The 14,212-nt window shown below is 32.0% G+C and overlaps 1 protein-coding gene across 2 annotated transcripts in view; it reads left to right on the top strand.

Annotated features, from left to right (window-relative positions):
• The first annotated feature begins 11,210 nt into the window (after positions 1–11,210).
• LOC128239790 (uncharacterized) overlaps positions 11,211–14,212 on the top strand; it is a 40,238-nt gene continuing 37,236 nt past the window's right edge. For both annotated transcript variants that reach the window (XM_052956225.1, XM_052956224.1), the window contains exon 1: positions 11,211–11,447. The gene's annotated coding sequence lies outside the window, so the exon portion shown is untranslated. The remainder of the gene's footprint in view (positions 11,448–14,212) is intronic.

Raw genomic sequence — 14,212 nt, 5'->3', positions numbered from 1 at the left:
TGCTGATTGATGCTTGAGTGTCTAGTGATGTCGTACGAGTGGTTTGCTGATATTCATGCTAGTTATCCTGATTGAAGCTTGAGTGTCTAGTGATTTCGTACGAGTGGTTTGCTGATATTCATGCTAGTTATCCTGATTGATGCTCGAGTGTCTAGTGATGCCATACGTGTGGTTTGCTGATATACATGCTAGTTATCCTGATTGATGCTTGAGTGTCTAGTGATGTCTCTCGAGTGGTTTGCTGATATACATGCTAGTTATCCTGATTGATGCTTGAGTGTCTAGTGATGTCGTACGAGTGGTTTGCTGATATCCATGCTAGTTATACTGATTGAAGCTTGAGTGTCTAGTGATGTCGTACGAGTTGTTTGCTGATATAAATGCTAGTTATCCTGATTGGAGCTTGAGTGTCTAGTGATGTCGTACGAGTGGTTTGCTGATATATATGCTAGCTATCCTGATTGATGCTTGAGTGTCTAGTGATGTCGTACGAGTGGTTTGCTAATATACATGCTAGTTATCCTGATCGATGCTTGAGTGTCTAGTGATGTCGTACGAGTGGTTTGCTGATATACATGCTAGCTATCCTGATTGATGCTTGAGTGTCTAGTGATGTCGTACGAGTGGTTTGCTAATATACATGCTAGTTATCCTGATCGATGCTTGAGTGTCTAGTGATATCGTACGAGTGGTTTGCTGATAACCATGACAGCTTCTCGCACAATATATCTTAGTCTCAATCACCACTTCCTCCGCATTGTAAATTACTTTTGTACTAAATTGTGCCCATGAAGTTGTAGTGTACGCCTTCAAATAAGTATAATTATATTTAGGCATATTACATCAATTTTAAGAATATTTATCGAAATATGCAAGCAAGAAAATATTGCAGTTACACAGGTATTGTTTAATGAATAAATGGTTTCAAATATGTGAAAATCCTACACAAAACATTAAACGACTATTTTATTTGTGTGAAAAATGATGTTAAACAGCTTCATTACTAAATCTACATGTTATTTTAATTTCAACCCTTTTTGCAGGAATATTTACAATTATATTGCCGATTTTCTTAAATCATGAGGTGTTATCATAATCTTCCAAATGTCGGGACAAAAAGAAAGATCGATTTTCCTTGTTCAGCGACTAAAACACTCAAACACCATTTGAATAGGTTTAAACATTTATCTTTATGTTCTACGCACGAAGTAAAGCTTCATCCCTGTTCTAACTTTGTGTGCATGTAGTTGTAATTTTACGTTCATATATTACTACAAATTTCCAGCCTTTAGCATTTACGAGGTTAAAAGCAAAGTTCACAACAAATTGAAAAAATAAGAAATTTTTTCATTTATTTTAATCAGATAAAATAATATTTTCCTCACATATATATTTTTATCATTTATTAAGGATTTACAAGAGAAGAAAATAGAAATCTTGATACTTGATACATCGTTTATTCGCTTTCGACTGTTTATCATTATGCTTCGCTTTAAATAACAATTACTTCATGCATTGCTTTCGATTTGTCATCAGGACTGATTCGTGAGGTCACTCGTCATGACATTTTAACTTTGCCTCAATATATGTTGTTGTTTATAGTTTGTATTGCTGCGTTCACAGTTGCCCCTTCAATGATTATATTCTATAAACGATTTATACATTTTCGGAATCGTTCAATTTCGTATCAATATATCTTTTAAATATTAATGGATGTCACACTTTGTATACTTTTCTGATTAAATTTATAATCAGTACGTCTTTTGTATCAATATTACATAAACACTTATTTGTGATAAAGGATACATACTAGGATCTAATTTGTAGCAAGACAAAAAAATCAAATGTCAATAGTATCAAACGGAATAATTTAAATGTTGTTATTGTTCTTTGATATTGGCGTTATAGATTGGTTACAAGGTTTTCAATTAGGACATCGAAGGTCTATCGAGTTTGATGGCCGTGGTCAGCCTTCAAGCATTACTAATGTCAACGCAAAGGTTAAATGAAATATATACTGTACATTAAAAAATATTTATTATCTAAAGAACTGTAGTTGTGTATCAATCGTACTTTCGTCTAGCATCTAAATAGGTTTATCTTTTCAAAAAATCAAATTTCCGAGACCGTTTATAATCAACATTGAAGTGCATAGTTGAATTCACAGTTTATAAAGAATTTTAGATTGGAATACTCTTTATAATAAGATATTATATCAATGATTCAATGTTTGTACGGGCACATGCGAGATTGATAAGTGGTCACTCAGCTGGACAAAATGGTTTTGACCCTCGCGTAACATCGTGCCAGCAATATTGACTTAGTTTAAGTTAAAAATAATTTCACAATTGTTGTAAGATATATACAGTTTTAACTAACTAGTCAAATTTAATTTGGCTTTTAAACACTATTTTAGGTTCAAACGGTCGAAGTAGCATGATAAGAGCATTGTGATGGTACAGGGTGTTTCATAATATCTGTCTTAAGAAATTGTCATAGTATTGCCAATCGATATGATAATCAAAATATATTTCCTGTCGGCTTATTAGCATTATGGCACCGACCAAAGATCAGTGTTGTGAAGTTGTAAAACTATAATTCAGAAGTAAATCACTGAGAACTGTTGTGAAAACGATGAGAGAATTGTAAAGCGATTTGAGGATTCCGGTTCTGAAGAAGATATGTGACATGCAAATCCTGGACGCCCGCGATCAGCGCGGAATACCTTGTACCTTATCTGATTTCTATAATGCAGTATTTGAAACCAACTGATATCGCTAGTGGGCTGTCATTTGCTAGAGTGATGAATTATCGTTGTAATATCGTTGATAAACTGTGGTTTTCTGATGAAGCCCATTTCTATTTAATTGCACAGGTCAACAAGATGAATTATAGATATTGGCGTACTGAGAAACCTGACTATTTCATTGAGAAACCATTGCATGCGGAAAAGGTAACAGCTTGAGCCGCCTTAAGTAAAGACGGTATTGTGGTCCCTTTCATTTTCGAAGATAATGGGGGTAATGCTGAGACTATAAATAAGGATCGCTACCTGAATGTTTTAAAAATAAATTATTTCAAGCATTGAAGAGGAGAGGTTTGAATATAGGCGATACATGGTTTCAGCAAGATGGGGCGACTCTACACACAGCAGGTGAAGTAATTGATTGGATATCAAAACATTTGGACGAAATTTGGACTATAATACATTCATATTGTATATAACATGACAATTAATACATATACTATATGAAATAGTTTTCGTTTTGTTTTATATTGATGTGGTAGGATATATAATGGTATAGAATAAGGACAGATATTATACAACACCCTGTATTACGCAATAACTTTTCAATAAAACAAATAACATATCAAATGAAGTTGACTGAAATAAAAAATACCGAGTAAAATACATTGATGTTAAGAATAATATAAGCACAAACAAAACAGGCGCTTTCCATTTTTTTTATTTATGATGAACGTTCAAAGTACATGGATACATATTGTTTCCAATCAGTAATTGTACAGATGTATACATTAATGTCGTCATCGGCATGCTTATACGCGATCAGCAGATTGTAGCGCTCTTATATACATGGCCCCTGTTCTCGAAACATCTTAAGTAAATAATATATATAAGCTAATTGTTTTTTGGTTTGTTATCATTTTTGCAAGATTAACATACTTTCTGGACTTTAAAAGGACATTCTATATGGTAACACGATAAAAATGTTTTCATATTGTCGAAACAGGATAACTTAGAAAATAAGCTTCTTTAGTTGTTAAACTTAAGTTAAAGAAATTGAGGCAAGAAATAATAAATAACTTTTCCTTGTCAAGTTATCATAAATGTTGAAAACAAATAAATATAAGAAAAAAGATGAAGTGCCCTTTTCAAAATACGATGACTGTTAATTATATGCAAGGAAAGAAATCTAATCTGTAGTAAATATGGCAGATTTTGCCTTTTAAATCGTTAGGTAATCCATAAGACACTTAAGTTTGAAAAACAACTGTTACGTGTTGTGCTTCCGTAATGTTTTCCTTTGTATAAAGTGCTATTATAAATGTACGCGTTAACATATTACGTTGTAGGTCATAACTTCTTTCCGCGTAGTAAATTGTTCTAGTCAGAAATAAACTGTCGGTCAGTATTTTAATGTCTTTTAGGATTAGACGGACGCATTGAAACGAAATGAACCACGTACAATCCAACAGAAACGGTATATCTGATCCATATTCTCACTTGAAAACGGTAATTGAAAATATTACAATGTTACAGGGCAGACTACTCAAGCTATCGATCTAATTACATACACTCTAGTTTCCTCCCATGATATTATTTCTTATCTGGTTACATGTACGTTATCTAGGTCATCTGATATGGTTACCTTTTAGTCATAAATTATCCCGCATATTTTGTGAAAATATGGAAAATAGAAGGACCAGGTAAATATATAGCTTACTTGTACGATTTGCACATAAGAAGTTATTATTAAAATGCGGTACGACATTTTATGTTTATATCTGTACAGTTATACATTAATGAGCTACGTTACAAACAGTGTCTGATACTAAAAAGTGACTTTGATATAAACGCTTTGTTTAATATATTCAATGTTAGATAGCAATCACATTCATGATAAGTAGAATTTGTTACCTTTGTTTTGCTGTGTCGGTTATTGAATTATTGAACAGCAGTAGGCCATACCGACTTACCTTTGTTTTGCTGTGTCGGTTATTGAATTATTGAACAGCAGTAGGCCATACCGACTTACCTTTGTTTTGCTGTGTCGGTTATTGAATTATTGAACAGCAGTAGGCCATACTGACTTACTTCAGTTTTGTTATGTCGGATACTAAACGGTTTTAGGTCATACTGACTTACCTTAGTTTTGTTATGTCGGATACTAAACGGTTTTAGGTCATACCGACTTACCTTAGTTTTGTTATGTCGGATACTAAACGGTTTTAGGCCATACCGACTTACCTTAGTTTTGTTATGTCGGATACTAAACGGTTTTAGGTCATACTGACTTACTTCAGTTTTGTTATGTCGGATACTAAACGGTTTTAGGTCATACTGACTTACTTCAATTTTGTTATGTCGGATACTAAACGGTTTTAGGTCATACTGACTTACTTCAGTTTTGTTATGTCGGATACTAAACGGTTTTAGGTCATACTGACTTACTTCAGTTTTGTTATGTCGGATACTAAACGGTTTTAGGTCATACTGACTTACTTCAGTTTTGTTATGTCGGATACTAAACGGTTTTAGGTCATACTGACTTACTTCAGTTTTGTTATGTCGGATACTAAACGGTTTTAGGTCATACTGACTTACTTCAGTTTTGTTATGTCGGATACTAAACGGTTTTAGGTCATACTGACTTACTTCAGTTTTGTTATGTCGGTAATTGCTCTGCATTATGCCATACCGAGTTACCTAAGTTGTGTTATGTCGGTCATTGGACTGTATTAAGTACTCAACTGCATTAGGCCATAACGGTTAACCTTAATTTTGTTATGTAGTTTATGAACTAAATTAGGCCAAGCTGATTTCGTTGTATGTTTGAGTCAGGTTCAAATTAAAGTCGACATACAGGGCAATATAAAGGAAACATGTCCAGACAACAAAACGCATTATTACATAGAATGTGTGTTTTCGGTGCTTTATCGTGGTGTGGTAAAACACAAAACCGTTACAAGTAACTTTAAAATATTAGATAATAAAAACGCACATTATTGTCGCCAAGTTTATTTATAATTCTTGCAATCACTGCCACCCTCTATGATAAACGTTGGACTTCAAATATACCGTGTAAAACACTTGTAAATATCAGCACAAACTATACAGGTGCTATTCAACGCATTTATGATGAACGTTCAAAGTACATGGGCATTTGTGACATCCAATCAGCTATTGAAGAAATGTATATATTAATGCCGTAATCGGCATGGTAATAAACGATCAGATGGTAGCGCTTGTATTTACAAGGCCCCAGTTCTCGAAACATTTTAAGTTTCTAACAGGAATAAGCTAAGCTAACTGTCTATGGTTTGGTATCATATTTGCACGATTCACATACTATCTGGACTTTAAAAGTACATTCTTTTATATTGGTAACATTATAAACAATTTTTCATATTGTCAACTGTTTATGGTTTGGTATCATATGTGCACGATTCACATACTATCTGAACATTAAAGAAAATTCATTTTGGTAACATTATAATTATATTTTCATATTGTCAAATTAGGATAAAAAATTTTTTTAGCTACTTTAGTTGTTAAGCTTAGGTTAAAGAAATTGAGGCAAAAATAAAAAAAAAAATAACTTTTTCTTGTCAAATTATCATAAATGCTGAAAATAAATGAATATAAGAAAAAAGATGAATGGCCCATTTTAAAATGCGATGACTGCTAATCATATGAATGAAAGACATCTGATTAGAAGTAAATGTGGCAGATTTTGCATTTTAATTGAAATCCATCAGACACTAAAGTTTTAAAACAATTTTTACGTGTGTGTTTCTGGATTGTTTGTATGAAGTGCTTTTATATATGTACGTATTACCTATTTCGTTGTAAGTTATATATTCTTTCGCGAAATAAAATATGCATGTCAGAAATAAACTGTCAGTCAGTATATCTATGTTTTGTCAGGATTAGACGGACGCATTGAAAAAAATGATACACTTACAATCTCATAAAAACGGCTTTTCTGATCCATATCCTACCGTGAAAACGGTAATTGAAAATATTTAAATGAGTACAGGGCAGATTACTGAAGATTTCAATTTAATAATATACTCCCAAGTTTTCTCCCATGAGTTTATTACTGACCTAGTTACATGCACTCTATCGAGGTGATATGATATGTTTACCCTTGGGTCATACCTTAACCCGCTTATCTTGTGCAAATATTGAGGATGAAGGGAACAGTTAAATATTTCATTTTACATTCCCAGTTACGGTCTAGAGTGTTACATTACAAGTTTATGTGATTAATCTTAAACTGCGATATGATCTTATTATGTTTATATTTGTTAAGTTATTTACATACGAGCTATGTTGCAAACGGTGTCTTATATTAAACACTGACTTTGACTGATAATACCGCTTCTTTTAACATATTCATTGCTAGATCATGTACATGATTTGTAGAAATTCTGAACTTAGTTTTATTGTGTCGGTTATTGAGTAAGTGAAATGTATTGGGGCATACCGACTTAACTTTGTATTGTAATGTATTTTAATGAACTGTATTAGGCAATACCGACTTACCTTGGTTGTGTTATGTCGGTTATTAAACTGTATTAGGCCAAACCGACTATTCAAATAACATTATTGGTTTTTAATTTTGCTACCGTTCAAACAAGTTCATGCACTGATATGTTTAAAATTATTTTTAGTATAAGAATATGACTATAATGACAGTTTATAAAATTATTAATAAAACGCGTTTCATTCAGCTGTTCTAGTATACTTACTTGCATAGTTTTTTTTTGCAAATGTTTGTATTTCAAAAGAGGTTTCAATTTGTAAGCAAAAATACATCAACATATTATCAAAATAATTGTATTCATTTACATTATTCTAATAATGATAGTATTTTATTAGTCATTTTTAATCAAATGAATCAAGAGAACTTGAGATTGCAAATAAAACCGTCAGGTATTTCATCAGTATCATTTTAATTATATTTTGCACAAAAGGACATGAACTTGAGATATAGTTTGGGTTACATTCACTCAAAAAGATCGGTATAATACTACATTACTGCTCTCATTTACCTGAGATTCTGACAGAGTATCACACGAGTGTTTCCAACAAAAAAATAATTAATTAATGTCAATAAAAATTGCTGTAAATATGTATAAATTAATATAATTTAAGGCAAATATATGCGATTTGCTCACGTACTATATTGTTATATTGTTTCCTGCTCTTAAATATTCATCATAAAATCTGCACTGACTTTAATTCAATTTACCCAAGCGGTCACTAATGACGACTGCCTGTCAAATTATTGAGTGATTTATCTTAGAATGAAAGCCGTCTAGCAGTTAGGTGAATCGTGTAAACGAGGGCATTTGTATTAAAAGTCACACACTTAATAGCGATTTATCTTAGAATGAAAGCCGTCTAGCAATTAGGTGAATCGAGTAAATCAGGGCATTTGTATTGAAAGTCACAAACTTAATAGATATTTTTTCTTAGAATGAAAGGCGTCTAGCAATTAAGTTTATCGTGTACATGTGGATTTCTTTATTAATGCGGCGATTATTTTTACACTGTAGACGTTAATTATATGAATTTTTTGAATAGTTTAATTATTTATTTAAAAAAAAATTAAAAGTGATTTTACAATATATTAAAAATGTTCTTTGTAACATTTTAAAGCCTCACTTCAGTAAAATGTCTTGACTGGTGTTCTTAAACAACAGTTATATGAAACTTGTTTGCGTAACTGTGTTAAGTCTCAGTTATTAAACATTTCGCAAAGTTTCTACAAACATCTCTTTCGTAACATTCCAAATCAGCAGACATGTTCAACGGTTACATTTGACGTTTTAAAGCTACATTTTGAAGCCAATGGCAAGTACCACATCTAGGAGTCTTTATCCATGAATCATTTCCTGCTTGGCTTTTTAAAGCCTCATTTCATTGATGCCTAGTCACGCGAAATAAAGCTATATTACTGCATTAGCTAATGAAGCACCTGTTCTTTAAAACGTTCATACATAACGTTTCAAAATCTCAGTATAATATTTAAAATTACGTATCTTACTAAACCGCAGACACATTAAATTGATCGTTGTCTTTTTTTGAAACATAAGTAATATATAACATCACTGCTAAACATTTTAAAGCTTGAAGTCATTATTTCAAAAACTCTTGTGTGCTGTTCTTAGGCCTCAGTTTTACAAACTTTACTTGCGTGGGGTTCTCAAACCCTCAGTTTTATGAACATGACATTCGTAACATTCTGAAGCTTTATTTCTACAAACATATTATAGCTTGTCGACTCACGTCGATAGCGTAAATGGCGTTTACGACATAAAACGTTAATTGTACGTTTTTAACGTAATTTTAATTATGTATATTGTTTAAGTCAACGCATATTTTTGCTAAGTTGAAACTAGTATATTGTAGAAAACAATCCTTATATTTACAGTTCATTGGTTTGATGCCGAAAATTGAGGGTGCGTGCTTTGTTGTAGACTCCAATATCTCCAGATTAAGCGCGTTATATGATTTATTCAGGATCATCTATGTACATGTACAGTAAAATGTTTTTGTTTAACGTTATGCAAAAACATAAAGAGCCCATTCTGAGGGAACATAATGTTTTACGAAGTGAAAAGAAAAAACAATTATTCCTGCAGTTTTCATTGTACTATTATTAAAGGAAGCTCAATAAACTACATCCATGAGCCGATATGTACAAGATGCACTCTTACTCACAAATAAGATTTACCACAGTGAAAACAATTGTTTAATATATTAAAAGGATGAAAAAAGTCGAAATGAATTATTCTTATGAAGGATACCGAGTTTAAATTGAAAGGAAGGTGACATACACACGTAATTTCTACCTAATGAAACGATAGACATTACAGATCACAGTAAATATTTTAGCATCACCAACCATTTAATGTATTCGGCGTTTTAGCTTTTAAATACACTTGTTTTCAGTAATTAAAATATTCTGTAAATGCATTTTTAAGTAGGTAAAGCTTTATCACTCAAAATGTATGTTTTTAGTACATGTGTATGTATCGATTTTGAATCAGATTGTTATTTTAAATTAATAAGACTAGAAATGTATATATTCGACTTTAAAAAAATACGTCTACTTTCAGTTTATATTTTTGGCATTTTGCTGTAAATGCAAGTTACCCTTTCGATATACCGGTAACAAATTCGTCCATAATTAATCAAATATGTGTTACTCAAACACACTTGCTGTGTAACTCAGACTTTTATTATACAAACTATAACTAACAATAACGTACTATCAACCACTAAAAATAGTACGAAAAACAATATTTAAAGCAGGATAGACTAGTAGCAGACAACACTTTTGTTTACGTATGAGCAATTATTACTTCCCTTTTAGGGGAGCTGTTCGATCAATATTGTAATAGCGTATTAACTGCGTGTCTGCTGTGTAATAATTATAAAACTCAAGATTATTTAAACTTGTCTTACTAACAGAATGTAAACTTGTAAGACTTTTTATGTGTCCGAGTTTCATGACTGTCTATATTTTAAGACGTTTTAACATCGTTTTTGATATATAACTGTTTGACCATAACTGTGATAATTTAATAGGTACTGTTCTCATTTAATCGTTTACATTTATTATGGCCCACCAAGATGAAATAAACACGAATAAACCCTTCGTTTTTGACAAACTGCTTCTCTCTGCACGCAAGGAACAGGCGAATTGCCTTATGATTTTGTATCCTTGCCAGATACTATCGACTGCTGTTGCGTTGTCCTTCATGGGACACTTGTGATCAGTTTATTCAGATTCATACATGTTTGTATTTCGACCTCCCAAAAGACCAAACGTGAAATCGACAAAAATATCTATAAACATTATATGTGTTTCCACAATGTTTTTATTTCCTTTAATTTTCAGAACAAATATAGTCAAACGTTGCAAACTGGATCAAATGCGTGGATCATTGACATCAAGGTTAGTGTGTAACATCTACATTGGCCGTCCATAGCACTGTGTCCCGACAGTTAAATGAGTAATGTTACCAAAAATGAAATCCTGAATCGGTTATTCTGGCAATTTTGAAGCTCGAATGCCTGAAGTTCAACCTTCAATGTTTCAATTTATTGTCATGAAGAAAAGCATTGTAGTTTTATCCGCAAGATATAATACCCTCTTTCATCGGAGGTATATGCTATTTCTTGTTTCATTCCGATTTTCTTCAGACGTGTACTCACAAAACTAAATTAAAAAGTATCAACACAGAAATTATTCATTTAAACAAATAATACATCTTTAGTTAATGCTGTTTATGGTTTATAATTATTAAGATACATTGAACTCACTAACAATACAAATGCAGTCTACTATCCAAAGCATTTGTGAAATATCTAAAAGCATTTCTTTAATGTCATGTAGACACGGAATATTCTCTCTTACCAAAACTGTTGACTGCTTCCTCAGCAACTGACCTTAGTTGTTTATATTGATGTGTTTAACCGTAAGAATGATTGTAAATGGGGTTTAAAAATCTGATATTTTAGAGTATGTGTAATGTTTGGATACATGTGTGTAATAGGAGAATATGTTTGGGTGTGTTCAGTGTTTAGATAGATGTGCTTTAAAGGATGAAATATAAGTGTTTTCAACCGTCAAAAGAGAAAGTAGATTTTTCAACAAGGAAGTTATTTGCTTCTGAATATAATTCAGGTTTGTGCGTTTAAACCATTATAAGCTCGGTTGTTCAGAAAGCTAACAATTTGTTTCAGACACTCTCGAGTCCGCTTGAGTCAAATTCACTAGTACTAAGTGTCTAATGAGCAAACTGAGGGTGCAAAATATTATAAGAAGTTAGAGAAGTAACAATTCGCCCTGTACTTTTCATTGTATTATTAATAAAGGAATCTCAATAAACTAAGCCCATAAGCAAAAACGTTTAATGTGTTGAATAAAGAATAACTTTAAAAAGAGACCTTTTTGACGTGGACTTTCTGAAAATACGTCTATTTTCGATTTCGGATTTTTATTCTTCGCTATTTGCTGTAAATGAAATCTACTTTCGCTATCGCGTTAACAGTGTTTTCGCAACAAAAAAATCGTCAATAACTCATCAACATTGTGTAACTAAAACAAACATTTAGAATTGAAACTATTACTAGCAAACCGAACTTTAAAACAATAGAAATACTACAAAAAACACTTTTAATCAATATTTACATCGAGATAGACTCGAAACAGACAACACTTCTGCTAACGTATGAGACTGCATAACTGCTGTTCATGCTGTCTGAAATGTATAAAACTCATTATTGTTTAGCTGGCCCTACTTACAAGTTGACACGTTTGTAAACAGTATAATGTGTATGTTATTCATGACATGCTGCCTATATTTTAGGGAGTACTTAAGCAAATTGGTGTATATATATGACTGTTGACTATACTTGTAGAAATGTAATGACCATTGTACGGAGAGTAAATCTTGTACATTTTTATTTCGACCAAAATGAAAAACACACAAGAATAAACTATTTGTTTGGATCAAAATGCCTCTGTCTCTTTGAGCAAAAAACCCAGATAAATTGCAAAATGATATTTTCCACATACAATATAATGTCCTCTGTTGTTGAGGCGTCCTTTACTGTTGAGTCGTCCGTTATCGGACACTTGTGATCAGATACTTAATATCCATTGGTGTTATAACGCGATGTTTCGACTAAGCAAAAACAAACGTGAAAGCGAAAATCAACAGATAATTAATGAAACCCATATGGTGTTTATAATGTTGTTTTTTATTTTCATTTTATTTTTGTAACCATTGCAAATAATTGTTAATCGTTGCAAACAAAATGTACGGTCCATTGACCTCAAAGTTAGTATGCAACATCTATGTTTGCCGTCAAAAGCACTTTGTCCCGACAGTTATATGAGTTATGCTTCCAAGAATAAACCGTGATTTAAGTATTCGGGCTATTCTAAATGGCGCTCGATGTCCTTGGTTTCATCTTCCGATTTTCCGATTGAATGGCCTCAAACACTTCATTATAATAACCGACATACACATTTTATCAATATTTAATTCTACTTCGTTGCATCTGAGGCATTTGCTTTTTCTTGTTTATTTGTTTTTTCTTCATCCGTGTTCTCACAAAGAGAGATTGTGCTTAGAAGTATCAAAACAGGAATCCTTTAATTAAACAAATAAACAAGTTTTAGTTTATGCTTTTCACGATCTATATCGAAAACCTACAATCTTTATTAGACTTCTGGGTGTGTCCCTTAATGAAATAAATAAAGAATCCATACTACCACACCATATATATTGCCTTAATTAAAGCTGTTTTCTATTGAAAGTGGTTAATGTCATTTCTTAAAATATTCCTTTAGTGACATGTAGACAGTGAATATCGTCGTTTAACAAAACTGTTGACTGCTCCCGTAGTAACTAACGTCAGTTTTTACTTTGATATGCCTGCTTGTGTTTATCCTAAATAATTATTTAAATAGGTTTCTAGAAAGAGGCCATTTGGGAGTGTGTTAAATATTTGGATAAATGTGTTTTTTAAATGATGTCAAATAAGTGTTTAAGCCTAACAGCACAAGAAAGGAGATTTAACTTAAACAAGTAATTAATTTGCTTCTGAATGCAATGCAGGTTGGTTGACCTCGGTTTTCTGTAATCATGTTTACAATTTTGAAATACACACTATTCAATCCATGAATACATTTTTTGAACTTTTTAGATTCATGCTTTAAGTTATATTCACTTTATTGGATGGCTTATGTTACCTACAGTGCTTACGTTTGGATTTCAGTAAAAGTCTTGTTACATTAAATACGATCGAGGCTTAAGTGTTAGCTTTTACTTACTTTTATTGTTATTTTGATGTGCTTTCACTTGTCTTAGAGTCTTAATTACATTCAATATGTTTAAAATGTTTATTTCGAAGTATGTTCAATATTTGGATAAATGCGTTTTTAATAATGATATCCAAATGTTTTAAGTGTAACAAAGCTAAATAGGCGATCTTATTTAAATAAGGAAGTAATTTGCTTTATTTATACAATGCAGCTTGGTTTCTACGGTCTTCAGAGACCATAGGGAGATCATTGGGAATTAATATTTGAAATCAAAGCTACTCATTCGACATTCTTTTTTTTATCATTTTTGATCCAGTTATTAAATACGATTCAATATTCTGTGACGACTAAAATGACTTTTAATAACGTTGATGTTAGTCATAGTATTGCTATATTAAAAAGACCGACTATGAGTGCTTATAATGGCTATAATCAATACCAAATGACGTTACCGAATAATTATGATAAAAACTAGGTCGTTACATGTATTCTATCGACTAATCGATTGTAAAGGCATGGGAAATTGCCAGCCAGACGTATATTTCATTTACTTTTTGGTATATAGGTACTACATGTTTGCCAGTGTATTCAGCAATATCAATAATTGTCATCACTAT

The sequence above is a fragment of the Mya arenaria genome, chromosome 7, assembly GCF_026914265.1.
Source record: "Mya arenaria isolate MELC-2E11 chromosome 7, ASM2691426v1".
In the NCBI taxonomy this organism is placed as follows: Eukaryota; Metazoa; Mollusca; class Bivalvia; order Myida; family Myidae; genus Mya; species Mya arenaria.
Note: the sequence above shows the minus strand (reverse complement) of the source record. Positions and strands in the feature narration are given on the sequence as shown.